This window comes from Panthera leo, chromosome D3, assembly GCF_018350215.1.
Source record: "Panthera leo isolate Ple1 chromosome D3, P.leo_Ple1_pat1.1, whole genome shotgun sequence".
Taxonomy (NCBI): domain Eukaryota; kingdom Metazoa; phylum Chordata; class Mammalia; order Carnivora; family Felidae; genus Panthera; species Panthera leo.
In genome coordinates, this window is record NC_056690.1 from 86,191,503 (window position 1) to 86,211,423 (window position 19,921).

Genomic DNA, 19,921 nt, shown 5'->3' on the forward strand with positions numbered 1-19,921 from the left:
TGGAGTGGGCTTCCATGGAGCATGATGACTGAGTTCCAAGAGCGAACATCTCAAAAACGAGGGAGTCAGATGGGAGCGGGCTTTTCTGACCTAGAATGAAGGACCATGGAGTATTACTTTTGATGGCAGCAACGTCAAAAAAATTACAGGTCCACACAACAACCAACATTATGAACTATTTAGATGTGTGTAACTACAGATTAGACATACTTTTAAAAATTAGTAATCCATAGGCGAAAAGATCAGAAGAAAAGATCCGGGAAAAAATAAGCGCAGAGAGGCAAAAGCCTGACGAGAACTTGAGAAACATATATTGAGAAACATATATATATATAGGATTCTTATGTTTAATGGGAATCCTAGAAGAAGAGAAGAGAGAAAAGTAGACAGATGCAAAATTTCAAGATATATTGGCTGAGAATTTTCAAAAATAACAAAAGACATCATAGCATACAGTCGGGAATCTCTGCTAAACCTAAGAATGATAAATAAAAAGAAAGCTGCTCTTGAAACAAACAACTGTTTTCAGAGATTACAGTGTAACCTAGAGCTAATAGCTCAATAGAAATTATGAAAGCCAGAGAAAAAAATGGTATAATACCTATAAAGTGCCAAAGGGAAATAACTATCTACTTAAAATCCCATACTTAGTAGAGCACCTGGGTGGCTCAGTGGGTTAAGCATCTGACTTTGGCTCAGGTCACGATCTCATGGTTCATGGGTTTGAGTCCCACATTGGCCTCTTTGCTGATGGCTCAGAGCCTGGAGCCTGCTTCAAATTCTGTGTCTCCCTCTCTATCTGCCCCTCCCCGCTCATTCTCTCTCTCTCTCTCTCTCTCTCTCTCTTTCTCTCAAAAATAAACAAACATTAAAAAAATCCACACTTAGTGAATATATTCTTTAGGATTAAATATTAAGTTAAAATATTGTATACAGACCAAAATCTGGTAATTCCTCCCAGCAGACCTTCATCAAAGAGAATACAAAAATGCTAAAAGATAACTTTTATGAAAAGAGAAACTGTTCCCAGATATATTAGAAATGCAGTAGTGAATAAAGATAAATGAAAATAGTAAAGATCTGAAATTTAAGAAGCTAATTCTAAAAGTTATATGGAAATTCAAATGGAAAAACTCATATGAATTAACCCAATCATTGTTGAAGCACAGGCTGAGAAGACATGACTTTCCAGATATTTAGGCATATTACAAAGCGAAACTATTTAAGACACTGTAACATCAGCACAAGACTAGATCTCTAGCCATTGGAAGAAACATGTATTTTCTTTACATCAGAGGGGGTAATGGAGAGCATTGAGGAATAGTCAGTCTTTTTTTTTTTTTAATGCTCTCAACTGTCAGCACAGATCAGCCCGGAGCCCAGCCGACACGGGGTTCGAACTCACGAACTGCCAGATCATGACCTGGGCTGAAGTTGGACGTTTAACCGACTGAGCCACCCAGGTGCCCCATAGCTAAATTTTTATTTTATTTTATTTTAGAGGGAGGGACAGAACATGAGGGGCAAAGGGTTGGAGGGAGGGGGAGAGAGACAGAGAGAATCTGAAGCAGACTCCTGCTCAGCATGGAAAATAATGGCTAAAATTTAAACGACTGACAATACCAAGTGTTGGTGAGGATGTGAAGCAACTGAAACTCGCATCCATTATAGTAGGAGTGGAAATTTGTACAATCGCTAGTTTGTCACCTAGTAAATCGGAATATGCACACACTCCATAACCAGGCAATTCTAGTTCCGGATATATGCTCTGCAGAAGTGCTGGCACGTGTCTATCAAGAGACAGGGACTCAAGTATTTATATATTTGGTAAGAGCCCAAATAGAAATAACCTGAATGTGATTCAGCAGTAGAATGGAAAAATAATTTAGCATAATCACATAGTAGAACACTTCAGTAACAATGAATGGCCTACATTATAAACAACTACATGGATGAATAAATATCATTTTGAGGGAACAAAAGCAGCCAAACACAAAAGAATAAAGTTGGAGAATAAGCAAGACTAAACTGCAATGTTTATGGGTGCATAATTAGCGGAAAAACTAAAAAACACACCAAAAAACAAACAAACCCACGAAACCATTGCCATAAACCTCTAGTTAAATCAGAGTCTAGAATGGGAGGTAATAGGAATTGGGGAACGCAAAATGTTAAAATGCTAACTGTGTTCTAAGTTTTGATTAAGTGACAGTTTTACTTGTGTTTGCTTTCTGATACGTCATTGAGGTCTACATTTGTATTTTATCTCATGTTTTGTATACATGTTTCTTTTCCTTTTACTTTTTTAAAGTTTATTTATTTTTGAGACAGAGAGAGACAGAGCATGAGCGGGGGAGGGGCAGAGAGAGTGGGAGACACAGAATCGGAAGCAGGCTCCAGGCACTGAGCTGTCAGCACAGAGCCCGATGTGGGACTCGAACACGTCAATTGCGAGATCATGACCTAAGCCGAAGTCAGATATTCAACTGACTGAACCACCCAGGCGTCCCTGTACACATATTTCTTTTACAACTAAAGTTGTGGAAATAACAATGTGAAAAATATGAAAATTATATTTAAGAAATTTGTTTTCAGACATCAAAATATTCTGAATCCTCTTTCAGAATGTTGAAAGGTAGAACCCATGATAGCTATATAGTGCATATCTGTTCAAATATTTTGTAATTATGATATTAGGCCAATTTTTAATTCATTATCCTTAGCTCTCGCTTTCTTACTGGAAAGGACACTTTCCTAGGTAGTAAGATTATGACAAGTGCTTAAGTCAGGAACAATTTGATGTTTACATTTCCCCTTTGATCCTACAAGTTACTTCTAAATTTAAATGTGTCTGAAAAATAGCAAATGTTAATACAAAATGCAGATTTAAAATCAGTTAAATCTGGATTACCATTGGCACAGAATATCAAAGTTGAAGGATAGGCAGATATACGTTCATATACTTGAAAGTCTCCCACTGATCTTTCACCACAATTTACATGGACGTAATGCTCATCAGTTCATTTATTTCTTCACATAGTCACAAGATTTCACAGTGATCGGGTTACGTTTTTTGAAGGAAATAAATGAGCATGGTGATTTTATTTTTATGGTCCCTTAAAACACTATTTCTCCAAATCAAAACCAAAGCTGCAAAAGATTTCCTGTGAAGCAGTTCATCAAGAATAACAATTTTGATCACATGAACACACTTTAAAATCTAAAGAGGGGGGATACGTGAATTCCTCTCTAGAGGACAAACAGCCAGAAAGGAGGGATTTTTCTTTTGTTCTCAGAAATGCCCTGTGTTCAACCTGCCCCAAAAGTATACTTGTAGATTCAACCTTGGCTTTCTTACAGTTTTTGTTCTCGATATCATTTGTGTCCACTAGCCCAAAGAGTGCACACAAATTCCCAAACTTGTCTTTATCATACCATACATACATAAGAGCCTATCCTCACATACCCAAGATATCACACAAGAGTGTCCCCTCCTGTGTCATTGTCAGAAGATCACTTCGATAAGTGTTGTAGAATATATACGGAAAGTCCTTGTCAGGAAATTCCTGTCTCCAACAAGCATATGTATTTCTGGAACATAGTAGGCACACAAAAAATATCTGCTTAATTATTTGAAGATGTTTGGAGCCTAAGTTAAATACTTACTTGAAGAATGAGAGTTTTTTTGTTTGTTTTTTTTGTTTGTTTTTTTTTTTTTTTTTTTTTTGGCTTCTCTTCTCTTCAAGTAGCACGGCCTTGATGAAGTACTCACCAAACATTCCAAGGTAGGTAGCTAGCTGTAGATCTGGCCGACATTAAAGTAGAAATAGACATAAGGTTTCCCATAAAAATGTGTTTGTGACAATATAAATGATAAAAATGGGAAAAATAATGCTTTGGTTGCCTAAGACCAAAAAGCTGGGGTAAGTTACGTTCCCCAGTCGCACTGTGCTGTTTATTGCATGAAGTGCACGTGCAGGTGTATTCTCGAACTGCAATAAGCATTTTCATCTCTCTGTCTTGACACTAGTCATCCATCAAAAAATGCTAATTCTATTAGTTCTTTCCCTAAGCCGGCTCCCTTGGAAGGAGTTTTTAAAATGCAGTGGAAGCATTATTATGAATTTACTTAAAGTATGAATTTCATACATTTATTGATGAGAACAAAAAAAATAGAAAAAATAACCACCAAAGAATTATTTTTCTTGTGTGTAAAAAGACAACCTAAAAATGTCTTAAGAATAATGTAAACCGCGCTGTTTTTGAATGGAATGAAGTTAAAGGATCATTGAAAGTTTATTCTCTCTAGTAAGAACTATGTGTATCCTGGATAAAAACTGTTTGATCTGTCTTTAAACACAAAGGCTTAATTTATGCGAGAAATTTTAGACTGCAAGGGTCAGTTCAAGGGTGTGTATGAATTTGGAATGCAATGGTAACTCGGGGCAGGGAGGGGGCGGATTGAAAGCTTCCTCAAAAAAGATATGGTGTTATTTCAAACCTCTTTTAAATGGACATCTTAATTTAATTCCATCTCATAAAATGAGATCATGTTTGGGTCTCTGTGTCACTTTTGGTCACTGTTGAAGAGTATTGACATTTTTAATGTGTTCTTCAGAGAAGAAAATGATGCTTTTCACCATTCACACTTACACCTTTGAATTTTGGGTCCATATTTATAAAAGAAGGTATTATCTAAGTAAGCTATTATTCTTACCTTCACATGAGCGCCTTCAAACAGCCTAGCAACTCCTCATTGATGTAGAGGTCAGCAGCATTGAGTGTGAACGTCATGTCTCAGCCTAGACATATTTTCCTTTTGATCTAAAGGTAGAAGAACATTAATGACCATATGATGTCTTCTCCCCAAAATATCCATCTCCTAGTACTTCTCTCAGAGACTTTGCATGGACTGGACCAGCCTGATCTTTTGAATGTATCCAACATCCAATTAAAAAAGTATAGCTCTTGGGGCCCCTGGGTGGCTCAGTCGGTTAAGCATCCGACTCAGGCTCATGTCATGATCTTGCGGTTTGTGGGTTCAGGTCCCGCGTCCAGCTCTTCACTGACAGCTCTGAGCCTGGAGCCTGCTTCGGATTCTGTGTCTCCCCCTCTCTCTGCCTCTCCCATACTCATGCTCTGTCTTTCTCTGTCTCAGTAACAAATAAACATTAAAAAAAATTTTTTTTAAGAAAAAGTATAGCTCTTTAATTTCCCTGCCTCATGATTATCGCATAAGCTCATTCTCCTGAGGTATTCATGGCTCAGGATAGAAAATATTTGGGTAGCATCTGTTGTTATATTCTGTTTGATTTAGCTACGAGCTAACCCTCCTGCCCCAAACACAAGATTATATGGCACTAGCTTTCATCTAGATACACTCCATGACCTGACTTGAGAAGTTTTCTCAGGCAGAGCCTGCTGTGTTTAAATGTTGTGCTATCTTTCTCTTAAGATTATAGTCCACAAAACATTTTTCTTCTGCTATCTAGTTCCCTCTCTTTAGGTTCTTATTATGTAATATATTTTTTAATTTCTACTTTTAACTAATATGCAACACCCAAGATCGTCTGTTGACACACATGGCCAGCATACCTTTGAAAACTTATATGTTAAAAAATTTCCCCTTGCTTAATATCCAATGCTCAAGTATTGGGGGGGAGGGGCCTTTAAAGGCACATGGCAAGGGTGTGAATATAGGATGGGAAGTAGTTGGTGACCACTTTTGCATTCCAGAAGTCATGATAACGTGGATAGAGACTGAGCTTTGGAGTAGGTACATGATGCATGCCAACATTATATTTATTATTATTATTATTATTATTGCCACTATCCTTAGTATTGCTCATCATAGCAACCTTCTTAGATGAACTGCCATTATTTTCCTTATTTTATAAACGAAAAAACTGAGAGTCTGAGAGATTAAATAACTTGTTATGAATTAAGTGTGGACTCCCCAATACAGAAATTACCCACTCAAAGAGTTTGGGGGGAATTCAGTGTAGGAACTCTTTAAAGAGGCGTAGGTATGACTATGGAACAAACATGGGGTGGTAGGGAGCCCAAGATGAGCAACAGGGAGAAGCTTTTACCTACTTCGCACCTGAGGGAACAAGGAAACCGGACCCCAGAGAGAGCTCGGACCCTTGGAGGATGGAAGCATGCCCAAACCACAGTGCTAAGACAGGAAGGGCAGGGTGGGGAAAAGTACCTCAGGCTCACTCGAACTCTCTTCTGTGAGTGCCCTCCTTTGGCGAAACCAGAAGACAAGCAAGCCTGGGCCTGTAGAAGTCAGCTTCCCAGGACACAATGCCAGACATACACATCAGCAAAGGGCAGAGAATAGATATCGGTACAAATAGAGAGAAATCAATACATTCAAGGTCACACAAGTCATTGTTAGCACATCCGGAAAAGAAATCCCTGCCTGAATCCAGAACTCTTCTTTTCAGCTAGATTTGAGTAGTGAATTATTAGATTATTTGCTTTGGCGTGTGTTTGCATTAACAGCAAAATACTTCATTCATATCTCTAAAGTTAAATTCAAATTTATGTTAATTTAAAATATTAATAACAAATATTCAGTAAAAACATCTACAATGACAACACAGTATCCTGACAAAATATATATATCATTGCTCTATTTACTAGTAAAAGTGGTTCAAATGAACCCTGCATAAACACAGAAACTCTAAAGAAATAAGAAATTTTCACTGGAAAAAAAAAAAAAGGAAACTGTTTTCTTACTCCTGCACCAAGGTAAATTAATTACCATGTTTTAAATAGCACCCCAGAGAAAAATAGGTAAAGTCACCAAAATCAAAAATCGGTACCTAAGCCTGTGCATTTATTCCAATCCTGATCAACCATAAATATTTTTTTGCATTTTCTACTAAATATGCAGAAAGCTGACAATAGGTATAGTAATGGGTTATTTTGCCTGCCATTCTAACTACATCATCTACACGCTCCACTGCACTAAATATAATGAAACTCGTATAGGGGGAAGATAGCACAGCCCCTGAGAACAAAAATGAATTTCAAAAAAGGCAACATTACTAGAGCTATACAATCAACACCTTCCACTGCAGGAGAAGCAGGGTGAAAAATGACCTTTACATTAGCTGGTGAAATAGCAGAGCGGTTTCTGCTCCCTTCTCAAATATTGTCTGTGTTGGTGGAAGCAGAAGGTAGATTTCCCCCGTGGAAAGCTGCCGCTTTATCAGGGGAGGCAGTTTTTCACAGGCAAATTCTCTTATGGAGACAATTGCCCGATTGACAGAGCACGCAGTAGGGTGTGATTGGCCTGTCACGGGCCTTGTGGGTCACAGTTTGAGAACAGGAAACACCGTCTCCAAACAGAAAATGCAGCAGCATCCCAAGGATACTCAGAGGCACAACAAGAGGACATTGGCTAAGGAGGATGTTTTAGCGTCAGGCGCCAACTATCATAGCTCTCTTGTAAAACCATCGCTCCTAATCACGCGAAGACTCTTCATTTCAATGTGCTTGACAGTTCCAGCTTTATATTGGTTCTTCATAGCAAATCCTATAAAGTGTATAAGGCCAATAGTTTTATGGATGAGCAGCTGAGACTCGGAGATCCGATGACTTTTCCAAAGCATCCAAGCTGAGCCCAAGCCCTCGGGCTCCTCATCAGTGTATTTCCCAATGTGCCATGTACCTCCCAAGGCATCCTCTCATCTCTCCGTGTTCTCCTTCCCACCGTCATGTGCAGCCTAGTCCCACTCCATCCCTTAACCATGGTCTCAAAACCTTTACCACTTCCTTTGACATAAATTGGAAAGGCACAGGAGAATTGCTTTTCAGTTCTCTTGTTTTCTACCTTGCTTATTTCTTCTCCCCTTCAATTTGCAGGAAAACCTAATGAAAGTTGCAAGAGAAATAACCGTTGGGAACTGAAAGGAGTAATCAATCCCTAGATGGAAAAAAAAATAGTATGAATTATATAAACATAACTTTACAGTTCAAGCATTTAGAAAGGTAGATAACAGAGCAATGCAAAACGTTATATAATTGAGATTCTATAAACATCCTTATATGCAATAAGAAAAAATGAAATCATACACATCTAACTTGGCAACAAATGATCTTTTTGTTCATGGAGAAGATGGCATTTCAAACGAGCACTTCATGGAGCTTTAACAACTAGCTAAGCTGGAAGGAATATTTTTCACTAAGATTGCTTTGATCCATGATAGGTATTTACAGTATGCAGCCAAGGGCTTTGACCATTAAGAAAAATAAAATAAAATGCACACTGCTTGAATTCCCATTAGGTCTCAAGGGTAAAAGAGTAAATTTCCCTCAACTGCTTTCCTTATGGCATTTTTATTCCATTCTTTACAACGGTTGGTGCCAGACTGAGACTGGTAGAAAAGATTCCCGTAAAGTCCTGTCTCCCTGGGGCTCCAACGGCCTCTCATCCTGAGCTGGGAAGGCGGCCCGGAGAAGATGCTGGGCGGCCAGCTCATCTGTCTTCCCCCTCTCTCTGCCTGGCCACTCTTGGAGAGAAGCTGAGGAGCCTGGAGAGGGGCCAGTTCTTAAATTAGCTGCATCAGGTGCCTTGACCGGCTCTTGCCACAGTTGTAAGGAATGTTCAGTTGGCGTGTCTACAAGTTAGGATTTCCTTATCTCCTTTTCTCTTCCTGATGCACCAGGAAGCCAGTATCCCCCGGCAGCCATCTGGCTGGCAAGATCAACGTGGTCATGGCTTCCACTTCTACAGACTTGAAAGTGCCCCCTCCAGAAAGGCAAAACTCTATTTCTATAAATACCTCTCAGTTACATAAGTAATTAATTCCATCCTACCACCAGCAGCTCCTGTCTCTTGAAGGTGCTTAATTAACGATTGGAGATATTTCTGGAAATATGAAAGGAATGGATTTGGGTCCAGGCGTGGAGATGTGGTGTAGAGAGAGTGTGAACTACTTACAAAAAGCACCAGAATCTCACTCGTGTAGCTTTTCCAGAGCACCACCTGTGCAGCCTGTCCTGGGCTGGGCCAAGCGACTGCACACAGTGAACGTTAGGTAAACGTGGAATGAATGAACGAGTTAATGAGAATCTGATCCTGTGAGAAGGGTCTGTCCTCTCCTACATTGGAAGGAGCAGAAACCACCCTGGGCTTGCTCTAAAAGCACTAGTTGCAAACTTAGATGGGCAGAAGTCACAACTTAAAGTGTTTATTTAAAATACAGAATCAGGGGCGCCTGGGTGGCTTATTCGGTTAAGCGTCCAACTCTTGATTTCAGCTCAGGTCACGATCTCACGGTTCGTGAGATCGAGCCCCACGTCAGGCACCACACTGACAGGGCAGAGCCTGCTCAGGATTCTATCTGCCTCTCTCTCTCTCTCTCTCTCAAAATAATAAATTAACATTTAAAAAATAAAGTATAGAATCAGTCCCTGTTGTCTGAAGCTTTATGGAATCCATCACATGAAATAAAGTATACCTAACATTAGATAAAATGGAACAGCAAGATAAAAATTCAGGAAAAGGCTACACACCTTTTCACACAAGATCTGCTCACCTTCTCCTGAGTCTCCACTTCACAACTGACTGGCTAACACTGAGGCACACCCCTGTGTCTCCTAGCTTATGTCACCGAATGGGAGAATGTGAGAACCTCACTCACCCGAGGCTTAAGTTACCAGGGAAATGCAGTCAGTCCACTCAGCCAGGACTATGGGCAGAATGAGCAAGGAGAGGTCCGTCTAGAATATTCTCTGAGGATGAGACTCTGGGAATAATTTTTACATCTTAAAGTTGACTTTGTTTCCTCTGCTTGCTCTGATCGTCACTCTTTCCTTTCTGGTTCCTGGGACCTTTTCTGTCCTTAGGATACAGACAGCCAGCTCATCCACTGAAAGATGCTCCCGTTTGAATAAGCATTTCCTCAACCTAATCCTTGTTGATTTTTGTCACCATCTGACTCACTGCTTCTCTCCCCACTCCTCTCTCGCACCCCATAGACTTTCTCCACTTTCTCCACTTTCTTACCTAGCATTCATGTCACCTGAAAGGTTGCTTTTGGCTCACTCACTCATACTCTCCTAACTCCAGTTGCAAACAGTAACACTAGAAAGGATTCCAGGGCTCACATGTGCCTTCCCTCGTGACCCCCTCTTCAGCTGGCGTCTTCTGACATTTGGGTCACTGGAGCCTGTTCTAGCACAAATCATCCTACATGCTCAACCTCTAAGAATACATTTTTTTTGGTTTGGGCTCTTATGGTTTTCTGTCAAGGACAAGAACCTCTTCAGTATTAACACCTATCAAAATAAAATACATTCATTTTACTCCATCCCTCAAATGGTTGTAAGAGCCAGGAACAATATGGCGGAGGGATTGGAAAAAGGGGTGGGCAGAAATCTGGAAAGCTGTTTCCCCTCGAATGTATGGAGAGACTGTAGAGCTGACCGGAAGACTATGTAAATGTGAGGTCAAAGGAAATGAAAAGCTTTGCCAGTGAATTTCTCTGACACGGGAGTGAGGCTGTCACTATTTGCAACGGCAGCTATTTCACAACTATAGCTGGCTCTGGAATGTAATATAACTTAGTTGAGCAAAGACAATGCATATTTTTTTATATTCTATCTAAGATTGTTCGTAAGCCCCTTCTCAATGAGAAGGATGTCATTTTAAGTTGTCATTTTTGGGTACATCATCTTGGCAACATACTGGTTTCCTCTCCTTTCTTCTGTTTTATGTAGTATATGCTGTTGGAACACACAACAGACATAGGTGGCCTTAGGTCGTAAAGAAACCTCAGATCAAGCACCATCTGTTCTGGTCTGCCCCACGTTGGCATCTACTGAAGTGTATCCGTTTGGCCTTTGGGGGGGGCGGGGTGTGCTGGCACTTTTCACTGGATCCACTGATCAAAGCATTTCCTTAATCTTAGAATGTTTATATCCCCTTCTTCAGCCCCAGTCCCCTGCACAAGACTTTCTAGATGTTCTGCATCCAAACTGAGGCATGTGGGGAGTCAGAGGTGTAGGGCTGTTGGCTCAAACTAGGTACCAATTTATTAATTCCTGCCTTCTCCAAATTTCCACTCAGATGAGCAACATCAGGATATGGAAGCATCACCCACTGCTTTCTCTGCCTCTTTTTATTCTCTCTTCCCCACCATCACCCAGGTCCAGAAGGGTCGGGGTCACCTCTTAAGTCATGTCTCAGTTTCTCTCTAGCCAGGATTTATAGTAAAGCTCTGACTTATTCATCTAGACCTGACATCTGAAAATTTATAAAAGCATGCCAGAGAGAGTCAAATCTTACTTTAAGTTCAGAAGCAGACTCCTGACTTCCCATTTCTTTTGCTGTAATAATAGTACTCAAAGCAGATAAAAACTCTTGGCTGATTAGGGAGAAAGTGCCCTTGTTATGCAAGTCTAGCTAAGTCTAGGGCTGTGTTTGAGGAGCAGAAAGTGGCACCTTGGGTCTGGTGGGCAGTGGTTCTCTTCTCTTTTCACTCTGTACTGACTCAGAAAGCAAAAGTCTGTGCAGATCTCAGCAGTACGAACTGGAAGCGCTACGTCCGTTGTGAAGCAAAAACAAAAACGGAAATACATTCCTCTCGAAAAGTCTGGTTTTCTCTATTCTTTGCTCACTCCACCACCCACATGATTTTTGACACATCAGGGACAACTGCGTGCATCCCACTCGCTGCTTGCAAACACCCAGAGACAGGATGTCGGATTTCCACAGGCACAAGAAGCTCTGGCGCACTTAGAAGACAGAGATATGCCTGCTGTATTAGTCGAGCTGGGAAGTCTCGCCGTCTGCAGTCGGCTGAAGACTCAGGAGAGCTGGTGGTGTAAATTCGAGTCCAAGCACAGAAGAAGACTAATGTCCCAGTTCAAAAAGAGGCAAAAAGAGTGAATTCTCCCTTATCCCCTTTTCTTCTGCTCAGGCTTCCAATGGATTGGACGAAGCCCACCCACCATGGAGAGAACGATCTGTTTTCCTTAGTCTACTTCTTCAAATGTCAATCTCATCCATAAACCCCCTCACATGCACACACACACACACACACACACACACACACAGACCCAGAATACTGTTTAACTAAATGCCTCGGGACCCTGTAGCCTAGTCAGGTTGACACGTAAAATTATCCAATACACCTGCCATGACCAGTGGGCTCTTGGCTCTATAGTGGTGATCAGGATGTGAGGCAGTTTGAGAATTTCCACTAGGAGCCTTTTGACTATTGAAGCTCAATAAATGATAAGTTGCACTGATCTGAGTGGACATAAATGAACCTTGGTATGGCCTGCAGGTTCCTTCTGGAGTCCACATCCTTTACTTCTGTGAACACCTGGGCGGTAAGATGACTCCATTCACCTCCACTCTCTTAACCCTTACATGGAAGTTACTAATCAGGGAAAGTAAAAGTGCCCAAGTCAATAATAAAGAAACGCAACATAAGAAATCACATTTTAATGGTGTTAACCATCTCTTGAGACACAGCTATTACTAGATGGAGTTTCAAGCAAACTACCCCTTAAATGGAACTAAGTCAAAGCTTAGGAACTTTTGAAAGAAACTTTATTAATCATATAGCCAAGCCATCTAACTTCAAAAGCAGGAATACTGAAGGGCGCCTGGGTGGCTCAGTCGGTTAAGCGTCCGACTTCAACTCAGGTCATGATCTCTCAGTCCATGAGTGCAACCCCGCGTCGGGCCCTGTGCTGATAGCTCAGAGCCTGGAGTCTGCTTAGGATTCTGTGTCTCCCTCTCTCTCTGCCCCTTCCCTGCTCATGTTCTGTCTCTCTCACTCTCAAAAATGAATAAATGTTAAAGTTTTTTTTAAGTAAAATAAAATAAAAACAAGAATAATGAGAACCAAAATTGGGTAAGAATAGGATAAGTAGTATTTTTTTTCATTTTTGGAAGTTCCATTCCTTTACCTCTTTTTTAGACTATTCAATATCAGTATCCCCCCCCCCCCCCCACACACACACACACTTTTTTTCTTAGAGAAACCATGAGTGAGGGAGAGGGGCACAGGGAGAGAAAGAGAATCCTAAGCAGGCTCCACACTCAACATGGAACTGGACGAGAGGCTTGCTCCCACAGCCCTGGTATCATGACCTGAGATGAAATCAAGAGTGGGACGCTCAACCGACTGAGCCACCCGGGCGCCCCTCAGTATCTCTTTTGTGGTTTGCTTTGTTCCGTGACTTGATGTATGTAGGAATCTAGAAACCATTTGAGGTAGATTGGAGGTGAAGGTGGATCATCAGGGGTAGAGATGGAAAACTTATTTCAACAGTGAAAGGAATTATATTCTCTTTGTCTCTAGATTTTTAAGATTTTTGAGTGAATCTGATTTTCTTTCATTTCATGTCTTGTATTAGGAGTCTAGTTGGGAAGAAGGCACGTAAAAATAAAAGTGGTGAGATGTTAGAAGTGCTCTAATACAAGTTTATACCTGATTTATCAGGGGAAACACAGAGATGGTTGGTTAGTTCTTAAGTAGAATACGTCAGTATGAACCCTGATGAGCCCCAAATTCTTATGCCTGAGAAGGTCAAAGATACCAGGGGATAACATAAAATGATTGATACTTTTATTTATGATGGGGAAATACTGGTTCCATTTCTTAGCTTCTGCTTTAAAGGTGATTCAGATTATCTGTTCACCATATTTTCAATTCATGTGTTTATTTATTTTTTATTTTAATTTTTTTTTACTTGAGTATAGTTGACACACAATGTTACATTAGTTTCAGGCGTACAGCTTAGTAATTCAACATCTCTCTACATTATGCTATACTCATCACAAATTTAGCTACCATCTGTCACCCTACAACGCTATTACAATAGCATTATCTATATTCCCAGTTCAGATATTTAAAGAAATTGACTTTAAAGTTTAAATGTGGTTTAAAAATTAACATTTAAGGGGTGCCTGGGTGGCTTAGTCAGCTAATCGTCTCGCTCTCGCTTTTGGCTCAGGTCATGATCTCAAAGTTCATGAGTTTGAGCTCCACATCAGGCAGTGTGCTGACAGCATGGAGCCTGCTTGGGATTTTCTCTCTCTCTCTCTCTCTCTCTCTCTCTCTCAAAATAAGCCAATAAACATTAAAAAATTAAAGTTAAGGTTATGGTTTAAGATTTATTAACCTGTAATGATGACATTTGACATTATTATAAAAATCTACATAGTTACATTTGAAATTCTTCAATTTTTGAAATTTAAGTAAATTCACATTTTCACCAAGATATTAAATTTTCATTTCAATTTCAAAACGAGTGAAAAAGCTGTAACTTAAGCCTGTACACACATCTTTTGTAATACCAATCAGTATTTTCCCTTGATAAATTAGAATGACTGTGTCATTTTACTGGGTAGCTTATTTTGATAATGACAATAAAAGACTAAAAATTGTACTCTACCAGTGATCTGTCAACTAAAAACTTCTAGAGAAAATTTTAACGCAATAAAGATAACCAATTCACTAGCTCTTAATCTCCAAAATGTGTTAGTATATTACAAATTTCATTTCATCACTTCTCGGCCTTTTGGCTAAGATCAAGTGTAGTATAAATTTCATTTCATCACCTACTCATTTGCTGCATTTTTAAATGAAAAGGTAAATATATATATAATGAGAATAAACGCAGTTCCTGAATTAATGTTTATTTACTCATTTTTTTAAAACATGCTTTTTAAAAATATTGTCCAAAAATTAATAAAGTGCCTGACATGTGGTTGGTTGATGTCCAAAAAAATGTCAATGAATGAATAAAAATAACCTAAGAAGACAAGGCAAGACATACTCAATGTAAAATCAGGTATAGGCTTGAATTTCTTTTCTATTTTGGCTATCTGGTTTAAACACTTTCCTCTGGTCACTTGAGACACTGAATTAACTTTCATTTGATTAAAAATTTACCTTCATTAAGTATGTTTGGGGCAAAAAAAAGAATAAAAATGTAATTTGTAACCCCTGATTGCAGGCTGTTTGGCTCTGAGGGAATATAATGATCTCATTTTTAGGGACCTCTCAAAATGGTGGAAAGAAGCGTAACTCTTCTAATTCAGTGAGTAAATATTAGTAACTTGCATGTTAAACTGTAAAAATTTCCCAACTGTCACTTGGCAGTCCAATTCACTTTCAAAAGGAAGTATAATTTCTAAATGACGGAATTTAAGTTTTCGCTTGACTTGCTTTGTTATTAGCTCTTTCCCAGACAAATAGGTTTGAGTATATATTGGTAGCTGTTTCAGATGATACACACATAGCCTCCCCAAAAGAGTTTTAAAATAGAGCAAGTGTACAACAGCAGAGAACATAAGAAGGTATCAGTTCTTGCTTTTCCTGTTGACAGTTTGGTCTACTCCCTTCAGAAGAATACATTAATGCCATGGCATTGTCCTTTAAAAAAAAACTATTCTCTTTCATATTTTATTTTGCTTTATTTTTTACTATCAGGGACTACAAAATCAATACTTGTCAGGTCGCCATCACATTGATCACTTTCAAGTCATTTCAGTCAACAAAGCATATGGAATTCACCGGATGGTTTTTGTGATTGACACTTGGAGGTTAAGAATGTTAAACTTCCACTAAAGCCATCAGGAGATATGTGTACAGGATGGATATAAAATTAGCTGTAAACCTTTAAAAAAATTTTTTTCCCTAAATCTTATAAACATATTACAGTAGAATAATGGTAATGGTAGCAATTGTGATCATCTTCACGTGGTGGATTGTTCATTTCTAAATTTTGGAGGCAGAAGGGAAGGGAAGGGATGTAGAGGAACATCTTACATGTATCTCTTTTCGAGGATTTGCTAAAGCCAAAATTTCAGGGACACTCGACTGACTTTTGTATTGCGTTGAGAAACCAAAGGTGAAAAATCTGAAAGTAAAAAAAGTAAACAGAATGGAATAAAATTAAAACTTTGAAAATATGTGAAAAGATGGAGATATTTTAATGAAAGTGATTGAGAAGCGGCCGTCACGAGTGGAGGACTTAGAGAATTTTCTAACAAATTTGTGCCTTAGAGATCATTTAGATCAACTCTTTCATTTAAAAAAAAAACAACTTAGTTTTGGGGCACCTGGGTGCCTCAGTCACTTAAGCATCTGACTCTTGATTTTGACTCAGGTCATAATCTCACGATTCATGAGTTCAAGCCCTGCATCAGGCTCTGTGCTGACAGGGAAGAGTCTGCTTGGGATTCTGCCTCTCTCTCTGCCTCTCTCCCTCTTGCTCTCCATATCTCTATCAAAATAGACAAAAATAAACTTAAAAAATTAAATAAATTTTAAAAAACGTAGTTTTATAAAGGATCAAAATGGCGTTTCACCAAGCTAATTTTCAGCAGATCCTGGACTAAAATCAAGATCTTCTTGCAGTCTTGGGTATTTCAGCTGTTTAAGGGAAAGCGTTGTATCCCTAAGGTACCAGCAGTGAAATCAACCAACAGCCACCACATGCATTAAATGTTTGGAGCCGGCCAGTAATCCAGTCAAGAGGCAGAGAGGATGGCAAAATGTTCTAGCATACCTTCCTCCTTACAAAGGACTTGACATGAAGTTGGGAGTGCAGAGCGGGTTTGACTGCACTTCAGCTGTTTCATTGATTATTTGACTGATTTACCTCAACACGCATTCTACTGGAGCACCGTTGAGAAATATTCTTGGGAACCTGATTTGACAGAAGAGGAACAGAGGCAAACGGGGAGAGAGCACCTTCAGAATGTTCTAGCCCAGGTTCTATTCTGAGCTCTCTCTTTCTCTCCAACTGCAGAAATTTTCATAATTAAGAATGATGCACACTTTTCTGCTTCTCATCTTGAATGAACAAAACCTAGCTTAATGATCATAAGCTTCCCTCCAAAATGACAGGTCTAGGTTCAGACCACAGCTCAGCCACTTAAATTTCAGTGACCTTGAGCTGAGTTTTCTCAGGTCGGTGTTTTCTGTAATGGGAAGCAGTGAGGGCCTTGGAGATGTCGAGGCTCAATGAGGCAACACACATACTGTGTTTAACCCCAAGCCCGGCCTGAGTCGGTGCTCCGAAAGTGCTAACTACTACTGTTCCCACCGTGGCTGTGACTGTTGCTGTTATTTCAATTCATTACAAACCAGAACTCTGCAAACCTGGGTGTCTTGAAAATTAGATGTAGATGTCTGTGCTACACTGGGAAGAGATTGTGTGTGTGTGTGTGTGTGTGTGTGTGTGTGTGTGTATTTGCTATATGACAGAGACTGAGCTAGGCACGTTATAAACATAACATCTTCACAAAAACCCTGTGAGAGTTCTCCGACCCTTGCTTTAAAATTTAATGTCAACTTAGTTTTCATTCATTAAATCCGATCAATAAACTAATGGCACTACTTTTTTTTCATTTGACCGTTTCCGTCAAGAAGCATTCGTGAAAAAAATGTCCTCCTATACTTACAGCCTCACTTATCGCGCCCACTTCACCCCCAACAAATAGCACAGTTACTCTCTTGTGCGTTCATCCAGAGTTTCATGTATATGCAAGCGAAGGTGTATATAAATTCTTCCCACGCATGCTTTCTTTTACAAAAATGTTAGTGCACTGTGCATATTGCTGTCACTTTTTTTTTCCATTTAGTGTTATGTTTTAGGTATCGATTTTCGTATTTGGTGGTAGTAGTGAAAATAATACTACTATTTAAGGGGTAATAAAAACTCACAGACACTGTTTTTAAGATTAACACATATTAATTCATTTCATGCTCAAACAACCCTCTGAAAAATGTACTGACATTATATACCTTCTTTATAGATGAGAGGTTATCAAGTGTTGTGAGTTTCAAATAATTTCCTACTATTTTTTTGCCTGCTGATATCTTATGATTTCTTTTTTATTTTTGGGAAGAATTTTTTGGGGGCATCTGGGTGGCTCAGTCAGTTAAGGGTCCAACTTCAGCTCAGGTCATGATCTTGTGGTTCGTGAGTTCGAGTCCCACGTTGGGCCCTGTGCTGACATCTCGGACCCTGGAGCCTGCTTCGGATTCTGTGTCTCCCTCTCTCTCTGCTCCTCTCCTGCTCACGCTCTGGCTTGCTATCTCTCTCAAAAATGAATAAACATAAAAAAAGAAAAAAAGAAAACTTTTTTTTCAGGCAGATTCATTCTTTTTTTTTTTTTTTGTCACCTTTTGGCTTGGATCATAGCTTGAAACTCCTACCTCCTTTTGACTTTATATATGAATTCTTCCTTATTTTCTTCTACTAACTTTTTTCACTTGCTTTCTCTGCAACTTGTATCAGTGGAGGTGGAAACATGGACCCAACATTTTTCCTCCTGATAAGTGTCCAAACACAGTTTCTTGGAGAGTCCAGCTTCCCTTACAAACTCGAGATATCACGTTCATCACGTATTTACCTCCCAGATGAATTGGGTCTATTTCTGGACTTGCTTTTGTGTGTACATTTTACTTGCAGTTTCTTACCACAGATCCGCATCTGACTCACCAGAGCTCCTAGAGAGAAACTTCAGCCTTTTCGTAGCTGCTAAAAGAAAAGCCGAAGGCTGGCATTGTTAAATGACAATAAAGATCAAACTGTTAATGGAATAAAAGTGTTAATTGGTTTTAACCGCTCTTCAGAAAAGCTGTGCTTTGAAGAATTTCATTACTTTCTATAATTAAACATTAAATTTTAAATACTGAATGGATACACCATGAGGTTTTCAGGAAAGGGCCCTTGTTCTTCTCCTCCATTGCTGAGAGTTTAAAATTTTTGTGTGCACAGAGGGTAAATATCTGGTCATGAAATGTGTCTACAATACTGCACAACTTACAGCGAGAGCAAAGTCATATGGCTGCCAAGATGGACAACATTGCCAGAGGTTTACAGATTCATCTGTAGTAATATTTTACCTAGAGACCCACAGATAAGTATTTTAAAGTATCTGAGTTCAGTTTTAAAAACTGACACGTTGGGGTGCCTGGGTGGCTCGGCTGGTTAAGCGTCCGACTTCAGTTCGGGTCGTGGTCTCACGGTTCGTGAGTTCGAGCCCCACCTCGTGCTTTGTGCCGACAGCCCAGAGCCTGGAACCTGCTGCAGATTCTGTGTCTCCCTCTCTCTCTGCCTTCCCCTGCTCATGCTCTCTCTCTCTCTCTCTCTCTCTCTGTCCCTCTCAAAAATAACTTGTGATGAATGTCTTGTGTTTGTCATTTGGAAAAGGACTGGAAATTTGAAGCCACCCCTTCATAAAGAATTAACTTTGAGACTTAAAAACAGGAAAAGAAGGGCAGTCATTGAATAGCTTACAAGGTGAGCCTGTTCTCACATGCAGTTGCCTCTAGGGCCCCCACTTTTAGGGCTGTTTCTCCCCTTGAGGGGTATTGAGAGAACCTTTCCATAGTGGAGCACCTCATTTAGAGTCCCATTTCCTGTGAACACAGACATTCTCATGAGCTCTGCTTGGTCCTTATTTATTGGAACACAGCAGAGACTAGACCAGGAGTAGCCTCATTTCAAATGATTCTGGACGTGAGTAGTGAGGTGGGATGAATAAGGAAAGGATAAATGGAATTTCAGGAAGAGCCATTGAGGGAAAATTCTAGGATTTTCTTAGACTCCTACTGCATCAAACCCTATTGACAACCCCATGCCTGTGGTGCCTTGAGTGGAGGGGTCCCCAATACCACCCTCGGGCTCAGCGTTTCTCTAGATAGACCCAGGACTCAGAAAAAGCGATGCTACTCACAGTTGTGATTACTGCAATGAAAGTGCAGATTAAAACCAACGAAGGAAGTCCAGGAGGGACCAGGCACAGGCTCCCAGGACGCCGTCCCAGGGCCATCACATGGCAGATGCTTGTTTGCCCCGTGACGATGTGGGAAAAGACATGGGCAGCGGTGTTAACCTGGGACGCTATGGCAAGCCTTGGCGTGCA

At 39.9% G+C, this 19,921-nt stretch overlaps 1 protein-coding gene and 1 pseudogene across 1 annotated transcript in view; both read left to right on the forward strand.

Moving 5' to 3' along the window:
- DOK6 (docking protein 6) overlaps window positions 1–19,921 on the forward strand; it is a 357,568-nt gene that overhangs the window by 257,570 nt on the left and 80,077 nt on the right. The window lies entirely within an intron of this gene.
- LOC122204325 lies at window positions 14,541–14,637 on the forward strand (annotated as a pseudogene).